Below are 13,643 nucleotides of genomic sequence, written 5' to 3'. Positions count from 1 at the left end.
CTTAGATACTTTTTCCTTCATTCATTCATTCGTGCATTCAGAGCAACAAGGAAAGCTAAGGTAATAGAGTGCATTAAAAAAAAAAGGCAGAATGTCTAGAACCAGGTCAATCTGCCCTCTGTCCTGGACCATTGCATATCAGGAGTTTTGCAGTCAATTGGGGAGACCATATTTTAGGAAGATTATTGTTGAACTGCAATGTGGCTCCAAGGTAAGGAACCAGTATGGTGAAGGGCCATGAGTTCGTTCCGTATGAGACTCTGTTGTAGAATTGGGGTGTTCAGTGTTGAGAAGATATTCTGGGAACAAGAGAGTCATTTAATCCATATTTAATCCATATGTTCGAAGTTGGGAGAAATGGATGAAAGTCAGAGAGCAGATTTTAGCTCAGCTTAAAGAAAACTCTGCTAGGTGGCTAAGTGGATAGAGCACCACACTTGGAGTCAGCAAGACACCTTATCGTGAGTTCACATCTGGCCTCAGAGACTTACTAGCAGTGTAACACTGGGCAGGTCACTTAACCCTGGGTACCTCAGTTTCCTCATCTATGAAATGAGCCGGAGAAGGAAATGGCAGACCTCTCAAATATCTCTGCCAAGAAAACCCCAAATGGGGTCACAAAGAGTCAGACATGACTGTAAAATGACTTAAGAATAAAAACTTCCTAATCATTTCTTGTGCAGAAGGGGGACACGCTGGGTACTTTTGAAGGTATTGAGTTCCCCCTCTTTGGAGGTCTTCAAGCAGAAGCTGCATGATTATTTGTCAAGGATCTTGGATTCTTGTTTGGATCCTAGATGCCCTCTGAGGTCCCTTGGGCGGCTTTGACCATATCATGACATTCATCTGATACTCTGTCCCGAGGGACAGTTTCTTTCAGGTCTAGTTAACATTCTCTAGCTCCAGGTGTGGTTTGATAAACCTCTTAGGATTCCTATACCAAGAAAAAAATGCTACTGTCTCAGGTTGCAGGAGGAGTGATCTGAGTCATAAATTGATACTTGGGGGTTTTCATCCCAAAAGACATGATTCTTAACTGGTGGTCCATGGACCCCAAGGGCTCTGTGGATAGATTTCAGGGGATCTGTGAAGCTGGGTGGGAAAAAATTACATCTCTGTTTTCACCCATCTTGATCTGAAATTTGACATTTCAGTTATTAAATTTTTTTCTTTCTCTGGGAAGGGGTCCATAGGTTTCACCTGGTTACAATGACTCCATGACACAAAATGTTAAGAAACCTAGCCCTAGGAGAACTGTGACCATATCGGGGAACCAAGGCCCTGCCCTTCTTCCTGTGCCCTGAATCCTTTAGAAAGAGTTCCTAATAAACCATGTCAAATATATACCATATGAAAGGAAAACTGCAACAGCTTTTCCGAAGGAAAGACACAGCTTTGGATGGCACGGGAATGGGATGATTGCCCTGCTGGGCTCGCATTCTGTCCCCCACAGCTGTACTATGGGACGTGGTTGCCTTTCCTCACCCACACTTGAGGGAAAGTCAGGGTGATTTTCACTGTGAGATGAACGCTATCAGCTTCACCCTGGGGACATATGAGTATTTCCCCAATAATTCAAGGAAGACTCCTGAACTTTGTGCATGCTTCCAGGAGGGGAGAATAGCCTGAGTCCTTGGGATCTGCCTTGGAATGAAAAGGCTAAGTTCTCCAAGACAACAAGACACATTTCTAGGGCAGTAAGCTCTGTAAGCATTTTCCACCCAACAACCCAGTGAACTAAGTACTGCAGGTATTATCTCTATTTTTCAGATGAGGAAACTGAGGCTCAGAGAGGTTAAAGTGACCCGTCTTTGTTAATGCAGCTAGTCATTGTCTGATGAGAGGTTTCGATTGGGGTCTCCTGTCTTTGAGTCCAGTACTCTATTCATTAAGCAAGATAAGCCTTTTCTGGGAGCCGACAACCACGTGGCACCTACAAATCATGCAAGCACAACTGAGTAGTTTATTCTTTCCCGTCCCTCTTCCTCATTTCATTGATTCCTCATCTCTCTTGTCCGATTTCTCCCAGCTACCCCTACCCATGGGATGCAATCAAAGGCATGACAGATCTAAGGGAAAGGGGGCATTCAAAAGCCTCTCATAATATAGAAGCTTGTCAGAGTAGGATTTAGGTTAAATCCCACATGGCAGGATTCAGCTGAGCTACCAGTTTATTGCTTTAATTGAGATTTCAAGGTCAACCTCAAAAATGAGGCCTTTCCTAATCTTCCAGTAAGGAGCGGACGCTCTCCTCGAAATGTTCTTTGTACGAATTTCCCAGAATAGAATATTAGCTCCTTGAGGGCAGGGACCGTTTCATTTTTGTCTTTGCATTTCTAGGGCTTAGCACAGCACCTGGCACATAGCAGGTCCTTAATAATTGCTTGTTCATTGAGTTTTCACAATTTGATAGAAGATATATTGAAGAGTGTATTGATCTTGGAGTCAAGAAAATCTGGGCTCCAATTCACCTCTGACGCTTCTAGCTGTGAGACTGTGGGCAAATTCACTTCTCCGATCCTCAGTTTTCTCTTCGGTAGAGTGGAGGTAATAGTTGCAGTTATAAGGATTAAATAAAATAATGCTTAGAAAGCACGTGGTGATTCTTCAATCTCTCTATATAAATGTCAGCTATAGTTATGGTGAGGACCCACAAATTCCTACATGCCTTATATGCGCTATCTAGGTCTTTCTGGGTGAAAGGGGGCTGAATTCTCATCTTAATCTGTCTGCATTATTCCCACCCCCCAGCATAAAAAGTGAATCGTTCCTGAGGACACTTGAGGATAAAGAATTCAGGGGCCATAGGTTAAAAGAGTGGAATAACAAAGTACCCAGCAGGCCTCTGTACCCCAAGGTAAGAAAAAGGCCTAGGGCTTTGTTGTGTTAGATTAGGAAGGGGGAGGCCAGACCCAGAGCAGGATGAAGGACAAGGGACGGTCTGTTTAGTTCAAAGAACTGATACTATATTCATTGTTTAGTTCAAAGAACGGATACTACATTCGTTCCCAACCAGCTAATGCTGGTGTGGGGAGCGTGGGAGGGGAAGCAAGTTAGAACCAGTCAGGCTGGATTCAGGGAAAGTAAAATTATGTTCCCAGAGGGGTCGGAGGAGGTATTACTGAGTGCCTCAAGAGAGATTTACAGCTGAAAGAGTAAGCAGAGGAGAGTTAAGGGGATGATAGGGAGGGGGTCACAAATCAGCTCCAAGGTTGGAAAACACAAAGGCCTGAATAGTAGACTCCGCCGTGGTCTGATGAGTGTATAGCAGAGCAGGGCTATGCCTCCTTTGTTCTAGACACTGGAGTAGGTACCAAAGTCCTAGGTCTGATCAGGTTTGCAGAGTACGGAGGGGAAGAATCTTGGATCCAACGTCAGAAGTCTGGGGTTCAAACCCCGACTCTTCCACTTACGCTTGGTGGCAAGTCAACTTCACTTCTTTGAGACCCAAGTGTCCTCATTTCTAAAGTGAAGGATTTGGACTAGATGAGGTCTGTTCTGGTCCTAACTCCATGACCCAGTTTGGTTTGGGAGCAGCCACATCGCCCTGCTGACATGCTGAGCTTCCAGTCCACAGGCTTTTTGCCATAAGAATTTAAGTCTCATTGTCTCATTGGTAAAACGGGGGTGATGAGCTAGATATATTCTTTCGAGTTTCCTTCCTGTGGCAAGGAAAAAAAAATGCAGGGAAAAAATCCACAAAGGTGCAGAGAGGAATTTGTTTCTCTGCTATTAAGGCCCTAGATTAATTATTAAAACCCTAATTGATTCTCTGTCAAAGTCTCCAGACCATTTCTTTTCTCCCCAAGCCTCCCCCACCATCCGTCCCATTACCTTGTCAATAGATCTCTTAGGCTTTACTGAGAAAACAGAGGCCGCTCTATGTGAGTGCTCTCTCCCCTTTCTCTACATCTCACAACCCTTTGGTATCATCGCTAGTTTCTCCTCCATTATTCTAGTCACTAATGAAAACCCCATGATGGTTCTTGTCAAAGTCAACCCTTCAGTATAAACTTGATTCCATCCTCTCCTGTCTCTTCTGGCAGATTGCGCCCACAATCATCCCCGCCTCTCTCTAAGCTTCAGTATCTCTTTATCCATGGGTTCCGTCTCTGCTGCCTGCAAATATGCCCAGATCTCCCCAAGCCTTAAAAAACCCTTACAATTCTATCTTTTCCTCAAACTATCATCTTTCTTTTTCCTTTCACAATAGTGGCTTACTTAGCTAGCACTTAACATAGTGCTAAATGCTTTATATATGCACATGCATATATGTTAGCTGAGTGAGCCTGGGCAAATAACTGCCTCAGTTTTCTCTTTTGTAAACTGGGGGTGTTAATAGCACTTACCTCCCATAGTTGTTATGAGGACCAAATGAGATACTATTTGTAAAGAGCTTTGCAAACATTAGAGTGCCACATGGATGTTAGCTGTTGTTTCCGCTATTAGCATTAAAGCAGAAGTAACATAAAAAAAAGGCGGGGGACAGTAACCAGGCTCCTGCCTCGGAAGGTCCAGAAGAATCCAGTGTATAAAAGCCATGCAAACACCTCATAAACTAAAGAACAAACTGCTCTGGGAACTCACTGCTAATCGCACCCAAGAGAACAGAACGCCCAGACCCTGGGAGATTAAGCTCCCGGCCTTTAGATGATATTGGGGCACCGAGTTAATCACTGCTCTATCTGAAAGTTGTTTCATTTCTGCAGGTCATAGATACAGGGGTACACTTGGCTCTTTGTGTGCGTCTGGGCAAATCTGGGCCTTTCTTCTCCAATGTTGCTTTTTGTCTCTGCCTGGAGATGTGATCGTCTTTTATCTCACCCAGGGAGCAATAGCAGAAGGAAACAGGCAATCAGGATGTTATAAAGCAAGCGGAGGAGAGGAAATCAAGAAAATATTGGATGTGATAGACTGTATGCGATGGGATTGTTATTCTAGTCCAAGCACCTTTTTTGCAGCTAGCAAACTCCATGCCCTGTTTCTTTTGTCTGTGACTAAGCCCTCTTCCTCCCCCGAAGCATTGAGCGGTTTTAAAAGTTAGTAATAAAACAGGCTGGTTATCATTCAAAGGAAGGAAGGAAACCCAGTCTTTTGAGGGAAGTAGCTGGGGATGAAGAGGTGCTGAATTAGGGATGCTTGTCCTTTGTGCAGTAGCAGGGTGTTGGCTGGCAGATGGGGAGGCCATTCACAGAGACAGCAGCTCCCTCTCCAACTGAGATCGAAGGGTCACAGGCTTTAGAGCTGGAAGGGACCTTCAAGATCATGGATTCTAATCCCTTCATTTCACAGACGAGGACACTGAGGCCCAGAAAGGGGAAGGGACTCATCCACAGTCACACAGGTAGCAAAGCTATCTGGTTTTTCTTCCCGATACTTGTTTAATAATTAGCAAAGAGTAAAAATAATTGACAGTTATATTGTGCTTTGAGGCAGCAAGCTGGTAAAGTAGATAGATCTAGGCACTAAATGGAGTGATCCAATCATCAATATTTTTGATAACTGTATGCTAAGCTCTTTTGTTTCTAAGCTACTGAAGGCCAAAAAGTGCTGCCAGTGCACTCAAAATTCCGTACCCTGGGAGGGAAGCATCATTGACTCTGTCCTAGTTACACTCTTGCTTCCTGACTAAAAACACCTGCCCTTTATTTGCCATGCCACATCTCAGGAAATCTCAGTTCACATGGAGAGCAAATTGAGGAGAATATTATCTTTCAACCAGCACTAAATGGAGAATTCCCAGCCCGGCTCATCTCCAACGTACCTCCTTCTGGCTCAGCTGGGTTCCAACCCCACCTTTTTTGCCTGAGTTTGGACTGGTCCTTTCATCCCCTTGGAAGCCATTTCATTCATTATCTTTGTTTATAGTATAGGGATACGCATAATGGAACCAAAGGCTCTGGCAGCACCTTCATGATCTCACGGACATGAAAGCTACAAAACAACCAGGTTCCCTCTGGCTGCCGTGCTTAGCATCGATGGTGCTCATTGGGTTGTTTATCCTTGTTCCACGGTGCCCGTGTGTTGCCAGTAGTCATGATGTTTCACTTGCTGCTGCCTCTTGCTTCCATCCAAGAAGACAGGTACTGACCAGGGCAACAGGAAAGATAAGGAGACAGTTACAGAGAGAGGAGGAGAGTAGCTTTGGTTATTGAAACTAATGTGGATGGAATCCCACGTCCTGCCCTTTTGAGTTCCTCTTGTGGGAGGATGGATGAGTCTGACCAGATGAGAGTCAAGAAGAAGAGACTCCAGGATGGATATCAGGATCCTGGATTTAGAACTGGAAGGGACCTCAAAAGCCATCTGGTCCAACACCCTTACTTTACAGATGAGGAAACTGAGGACCTCAGAGAAGCTAAATGAAAGAAGGAAATATAAGCTTATTAAGCTCCTGCTCTGTGCCAGGCACCGGGCTAAGCACTTGGCAACCGTTACCTCATTTGAGACTCGCAACAGCCCTGGGAGGTAGATGCTGTTACCATACTGATTTTACTGATGAGGAAACTGAGGCAGCAAAGATTAAGTGACTGCCCAGGATTATACCACTAGGAAGTTTCTGAGGTTGGATTTGAACCTGGGTCTTCCTGACTCCAGCTCCAGGCTCTACCCACAAAACCATCTAGTCGCCTCTTCAGTGACTTGTCCGAGATTACATAGCTAGTACTTACTCTAGCTGGGGATTTGAATCTAGGTGCTCTATTCAATTCAACTTTCAACCTTCTGTCCACTATGTCACACGCAGTACCTGAACAGACATCTATAGGGTATTAGGAAATTATCGCAGCTGTTCTTGAAGGCAGGCAGACATGGACTCTGCTCTTCACCTGGATCCCCAGGTACCCACAGGCTAAATGGACAGTTAACTCTAATTTCCCATAGCGCTGTCTTCTTTCTCAATTTTCCTCATACAACTAGATTTATTTATGTACAAGTTGTAGCCACACACACACACACACCCACACACCCAATGGAATGTAAGCTCCTCGAGGGAAGAGTTTGTCTTTATACCACACTAGTGTGTGTGTGTATGTGTGTATGTGTGGGGGGGGTGGTTTATTGGTGTGGGAAGCGCTTCATGAGGAAAATGCCTTCTGCCAATGCAGAGTTGCCCGGGAAGCACTGACTGAGAGGCTAAGAGACCCTCGGTTGCCCACACAATCTCTGTGAGTCAGAGGCAGATTTCTTTGCCTCGTAAGACAGCTCGTCATCCACCACCTCGGGCTGTATCTCTGCAGTTGCTTAATTATTAAACTTATTGGAAGCTAAAGAAGGGCCGAATGGGTTTCACCTCCCCAGTCTCCTTCCTCACTCTAGGAGGAAATCCTCACTCATTCACTCAATACTAATAACTCACATTTGTATTACATTTTAAAGATTTACAAAGTTCTTTCAGCATAGCATCCTTGTAAGTGTTGTCATATCCTTTACAGAAGAGAAACTGAGACTCAGAGAAGGAAATTTGTTCAAGGTTACATGGTTAATAAACAGAATAGAGATTGAAACCCATTAATATCTCTCTCTAAACCCAATGCTCTGCCCATTAAACCATACTGGTTCATAACAACAACAGCATTTAGAGCATTGATATAGTGCTTTAAGATTTGCAAAGGGCTCTCTAAGCATTTACTTATTTTATCCCAACAACCCTGGAGGGAGGTTCTATTATTTTCCCCATTATGAAGAAATTGAGGTAGACAGAGGTTAAGTGACTTGCCCAGGGACACACAAGCATCTGAGGCTAGATTTGAATTCAGGTCTTCCTGACTCCAGAGCAGCTCTATCCCACTTTAACACCTAGCTAAGTCACATTACACCAAATCTGATTTAATGGACTCCACATACCCCCATACTAGTTGGGTCCTGGATCTCAAGGAACAGAAACAGTTATAGCTACTTCTAACTATGGGGCTTATAAATAATGTACAAATCACCAGGGTCCACACACACACCCATATACACACGGGATACAAGAAGATAAACGTTGCCAATTCTCTGCCTCCTTTGCCTCCCAATCATATACTGATTCTGGCACATGAATCCACCCACGAGATCAGCTTTGTCCAGAACTCTCAATCAATTTAGAGTGGTCTGAAGTGGGTAGGACTTTGTGTGTGTTTTCTATCGTAAGGTGACAAAGGAAGCAGGTGCCTTTTTCAAATTCATTCATCTAGGACAAGGAGAGGCCAGGCATATCTATCTGTAGTCATCGTGAGTAGGTTAAATAAATATCAATACACGAGTTTAGCAGAATTCCTTTGGTGTCAAGGGCTGTATCCCTGGGTCCATCAATCACTCTTGATTACATGTCTTCCTCCTCATCTATAAAATGGGGCTGTTGGATTAGGGGACCTCTGAGTCCTAGGACCTCCAGCTCTAAATCCAAAAAAAGAGAGAACCCTGGGGGTGAGAAGGGGGATTAAAAAGGTTCCTCAAGTAGGAAGTAGCACCTGAGTTGGGTTCTGCATGAAGTGAAGAGATTCCAGGAGGTGAGAGGTGAGAGGGGAGAAAAGAGTGCCCTCCAGTAAACAGCTATGCAAAAGAAAAGAAGAGGAAAGAGTGTCCTTTACCTTCAGCGATAAAAATGCTTATAAGAGCTAGAACTAGGGCCTACACTCAAGTCTTCTAACTCCAAACCTAGCACCATTTACATTATACTCTGACTGTAAACAAAGTCATCCATCCATGGATTGAAGACAATCAACCCTAGAGATAACTGATCAAATTTCCCTCAGGTATCGCCCACACCCAGGAAATTGAGTAAGTGTACCCCAAGATTTCAAGACAAAGTCCATGTAACACCCCAGTCTCCAGCCCCTGCCTTTGCCATGCCAGGAAATAGAAGGGGATACATGGTCTTACTTCTGGGCCCAATCAATGAGCATTTATTTTAGCATCTACTACATGCTAGGCTATACGATCATTTCCGCTGCTCCCAGAAAGCAAACATTCCCTAGGTCTGAGGAATCCACTCTCTGAGCTCTACTCCTGAGTCTCTGACTTTCTCTACCATGCCCCTCAGGGTACCTTTTCCCTCCCCACCTCCTCTTCTCAGCTTCTTTCGATATATGGCATAGTAAGTACTTCATAAATGCTTTTTTGACAAAGAATGGTTTACTGGGCTGTTCCCCTGTGTGTGACAGGCAGCAGGGAGTCCTTCTCTAGCGCTCAGAGACTCCAGGCTAGAAAGCAGCTGGGTGTGATGTCCCTGACACTTGCCCCAGATAGTTCAGTCATCATGCCTGAGAAATTCACAGTTCTCCAAGAATATGAAAACAATAGCCTTTGCTTTGGAGGTTGGACTCCATGTGCTTGGTTTGTATTCACCAGCCAAGAGTGTTCAGGATCCATTTTGGCTCCTGCTAGAACTCTAAAGAGAGAACATCCTTTCCATCTGGTCTTCTGATGTCTCAGCCAGACTGTGAGTGCGGGGCTGTGCTGGAGCCATCTCAAGCTGCTTTAAGAGGGCTGCTTGTTGAATTTTTAATGTGAGCTTTTGCGCTTTAAAAGTCAGCAAACATGATAAATCAGGGCTTGATTTATTGTTTTGTTGACTGTCTTGACTTGAGAAAGTGATTGAAGAAAATGTGAATTATGCAGGTTAAACTTAAAAGTGTGTCATGTGTCTATCTCTCCCCGCTGCAACCCCTGCCCCCTGCCCCGCAACGGACAGTTGTTAAACATTTATCAATATACCACTGACTGTTACCTTCCTAGTCAACTACTGGTATCCTGTGTAGAACAGGATCTGAGCCTTCCTGGGCTTCTTCCTAAACAGCCCCTACTTTGCTCTTAACTCTCTCATTCCAGGGATTCTGAGAAGAGGTTTGTACATATGGTGGCCTGCTATACGGGAGAAACTGGGTGGTGCAGAGAATAGAGTACCAGACCTGGAGTCAGGAAGACTTGGGGAAAAATCCCATCTCAATTACTTACTAGCTTTATGACCTTGGGCAAGTCACTTCACCCTGTTTGCCTCAGTTTCCTCATCTGTCAAAACAGCTGGAGAAGGAAATGGCAAACCACTCTGGTATCTTTGTCAAGAAAACCCCAAATGGGATCACGAAGAGTCAGACATGCCCGAGATGACTGAACAACAAGTCGTACTCTACACTCTAACCAAACAGTGTACCTATTATTTCCTGTTTATGTGAGCAATTAAAACGGCTTGACTCTGTCAATGATACGATGGGCCTCCTGAATATATTTATCTCCCACCTGCATCTTTCATGTCTGGGAAGCGGCCCCTCCTCATCTCCACTCCTCAGAATCCCTACCTTGTGCCAAGGCTCAACTCAGCTCCTGCCTTCCTTTCCGTCTGTTTTGTCCTTTTTTGGTCCAGATTGTTTGAGAATCATAGATTTAAGGGAGCTAGAAGAGACCTAAGAAGATCCTTCTAGAAGTCCAGTTCTCTCATTTTACAGATGAGGACAATTGAAGACCACAGAAGTCAAGGATCTGCCCATGGTCATCAGCTATTCCACAGCAGAAAAAGGTTTTGAACTCAGGTCTTCTCACTCCAAACCTCATCTTCTTTCCACTGCACCATGCTACTTCTGTGTCATACGTTGTCTCCCCAAGTAGAATGTAAGTTCCTTGAGATCAGGGGCTGCTTTTCACTTTTGTCACGTCCCCTGTATCAAGCACAGCGCCTGGCACGTTTTGTTGCTGTTCAGTCGTTGCGGTCATGTTTGACTCTCTGTGACCCCCATTTCTTGGCAGAGATGCTGGAGTGGTTTGCCATTTCCTTCTCCAGATCATTTGACAGATGAGGAAACTAAGGCAAACAGGGTAAAGTGACCTGCCTGGTTGCTTAATAAAATGCCTATTATTATTATTGTTGAATCATAGGGGTTTCCAGGTTATCTTTTAGAGGAGGGGCTGCTGTGTAGACAGACAGCTCTGCTCAGAGGAGTAGAGACATAATATCAAGACTACCCCCCCCAGGGATGAACTATCAACTCTTTATTTACAATTTAATAAAACATACATGCAACACACCACAGGACTACAAGGTGACGACTCTCCCCTCCCCCCCACCAAAAACCCCCTCCCCCCTTTAAAGAGGAAAACTCATCCCACTAGAAAAGTTCCCGAGAATTCAGAGGGACTGAATGACCAAAGGCCCCGGGATCAGTCCATTCCACTGAGTTTCTCATCAATGAAAACCAATTCCAACCTAGGAAACATAACAGGGAGGTAAGAAAACATTGTAGGTTGAGGGTTGAGTCCTGGAGATTAGATAGAGATTCATGGATGATAATTGTTGTAGAAGTGAGCTGGGTTCCACTATAAACCAAACATTTACATAGAGAGTGAATTAATTCCCTGCTACCTCCCCATTCATCCTAGTAATTAGGACAAGCCATAGAGGAGAAAACACTGGAGAAATTAAACCAGTTCTGGCCTTATTCATAATCTCTCCCACCAGAAACCAAAATGAGTTTATTTTCTAGCTCATCCAAAGGGCCTCTTTATCACTTGAGTGCTTGGTTTTTGCTTTCTTCTTCCTCTTCCATACATTATGATGTTGCTTCACAGATGTGTTCTGGGTTTCACATTATGTGCCTTGTCTATCCAGTTACAGGTCAGATCCCATTTTCATGAACTCCAGGCCCTAGCTCAGTAATTTAGCTTTCTTGGAAATCAGTAATTAGATATGTTGGATATTTCTTGAAATAGTAGGTGGTCTGGGAAAACTTGGAAGTCTGGTCTAGTTACTAGTTCCCTCTAAGTCAACTTAGAGTTGTCAGCCAAAACGCAATGGTACGATATTTGTTTGACCTGTAGAGGGTAAGCTCTTCTGGGCTAGGGGATGTATCTTCTACTGCTTTGGTGCTCCTCATAGCAACTAGGACATAGTTCTCTACACAGTAGGCACTCAACACATGTTGACAGATTGGCTAAAGAAAGGCCTATGATAAGTGAATTTGTTACTGGAGATGGGGTAGGGAATGGACCTGTGATTTAATTGGTTATGGAGAATTCCCAGGTGAGGAAACCTCTACCAATGCACCTTCTCACATCACTGATAGGACTAGCCCAGGGTTCTATAGCCCTTGGCTATGACACATAGTATGTGTCAGAGATGAAATTGGAACCCAGTTTTTGTTTTATTCACGACAGGAGTTTAAAACTCCAAAATGTGTCAATCACTGTAGCAACTTCTGTTTTTTTCTTTTTTTTCTGAGTAGTGAAGAGCATTTGGGTCAGCACTGCTCTTTTGAGGCTCCTTAACATGGCATTACAAAGCTCCCTCTGGGTGTGCCTTAGCACCTGAAATCTCTAGCTTCTGTAACTCGAGAATTATATTCATCTAGATCAAGGGTGGGGAACCTGCTGCCTCAAGGCCACATGTGACCCTCTAGGTCCTCAAGTGTGGCCCTTTGTTCTGTGGATCCAATCAAAGGGCCACACTTGAGGACCTAGAGGGCTATATGTGGTCTTGAGGCCACAGGTTCCCCACCCCTAATCTAGATTAAAGAAGGCTGAAGGGGGAGCTATAGAACCCCAGAGCTGGAAGGGGGCTCAGAGGTAGTCTAGTTCAACTTTCACCAAATCAAAAATCCGTTCTATGACATCATGGTCAACGCTTTATTTGAAGACTTCCAGTGGTTGGGAAACCATTGCGTCTAGGGAGAGCCTATCCCACTTTGGGATGCTTCTAATTGTTAGGAAGTTTTGATTTTCCCTGAGTCTAAAACTACCTCTCTGTAACTTCCACTCATTAGATCTGCCCTCTGGGGCCAAAGTGAACAAATCCAATCCCTCTCCCATATGATGATATTTTCATGTTTCCTCTAAGTCTGGGCTTCCTAACCTGGATTTGGAGAATTTGCTTTAAAAAAGAGTGTATACGTAACATATATGTTTATATATGTGTGTGTGTGTGTGTGTGTGTGTATGTGTGTATAACTGAATTTCAATTTAATTAGCTTTCTTTGTAATTCTCTGTGTTTTCTTTTATGCATTTAAAAATATGACTCTGAGAAGGAGTCCATAGGCTTCACCAGATGGCCAAAGGGATTCAAGACACACAAAAAGTTAAGAACCCCTGGTCTAAGTCTTCCTTTCTCCAAACTAACCAACCTGAGTTTCTTTAACCATTCCATTTAAGGCTTGATCATACTTTGGACACTCTTCATTTTGTCAATGTCCTTTTTAAAACATCGTGCTTGGAAAGGACCATGATGCTTCAGAATTGGTCTGATCAGAGCAGGGGAAAACAGGACTATCACCTCCCTTATTCAGGCCTTGGTAATTATCCTCAACTCCGTGAAGGATGGGTCTTAGAAGAGCATTGGGATAGCCTCTATCTCAACAGAGAGTAGGACTAGAGGAAATGGACTTTCATTACATCAAGAGGGACTTAGTTTAGCCATTAGAAATAACATCCTGGTATTAAGGGTGATTAGACATTGCATGACTAGACCCTGGACTTCCCCTACGCCTAGAAAAAAGAGAGATCTTGAGAGTCTCCATGGATCTAATGCTTCCTAATTCAGATTTCTAGGTAAAACTGAGAATCATATAGATAGATTTTGCTGGGTTCTAAATGATATGGTCCGTACGTAGAAACAGCTGCTTGGGGGACCAAGAACTCTGACTACCATAGACTACCATAGAGCAAATTAGCTTTGCTC

Source organism: Trichosurus vulpecula, chromosome 2 (genome assembly GCF_011100635.1).
Source record: "Trichosurus vulpecula isolate mTriVul1 chromosome 2, mTriVul1.pri, whole genome shotgun sequence".
Lineage (NCBI taxonomy): Eukaryota > Metazoa > Chordata > Mammalia > Diprotodontia > Phalangeridae > Trichosurus > Trichosurus vulpecula.
The sequence above is the reverse complement of the archived record's forward strand: the minus strand, read 5'-3'. Positions refer to the sequence as shown.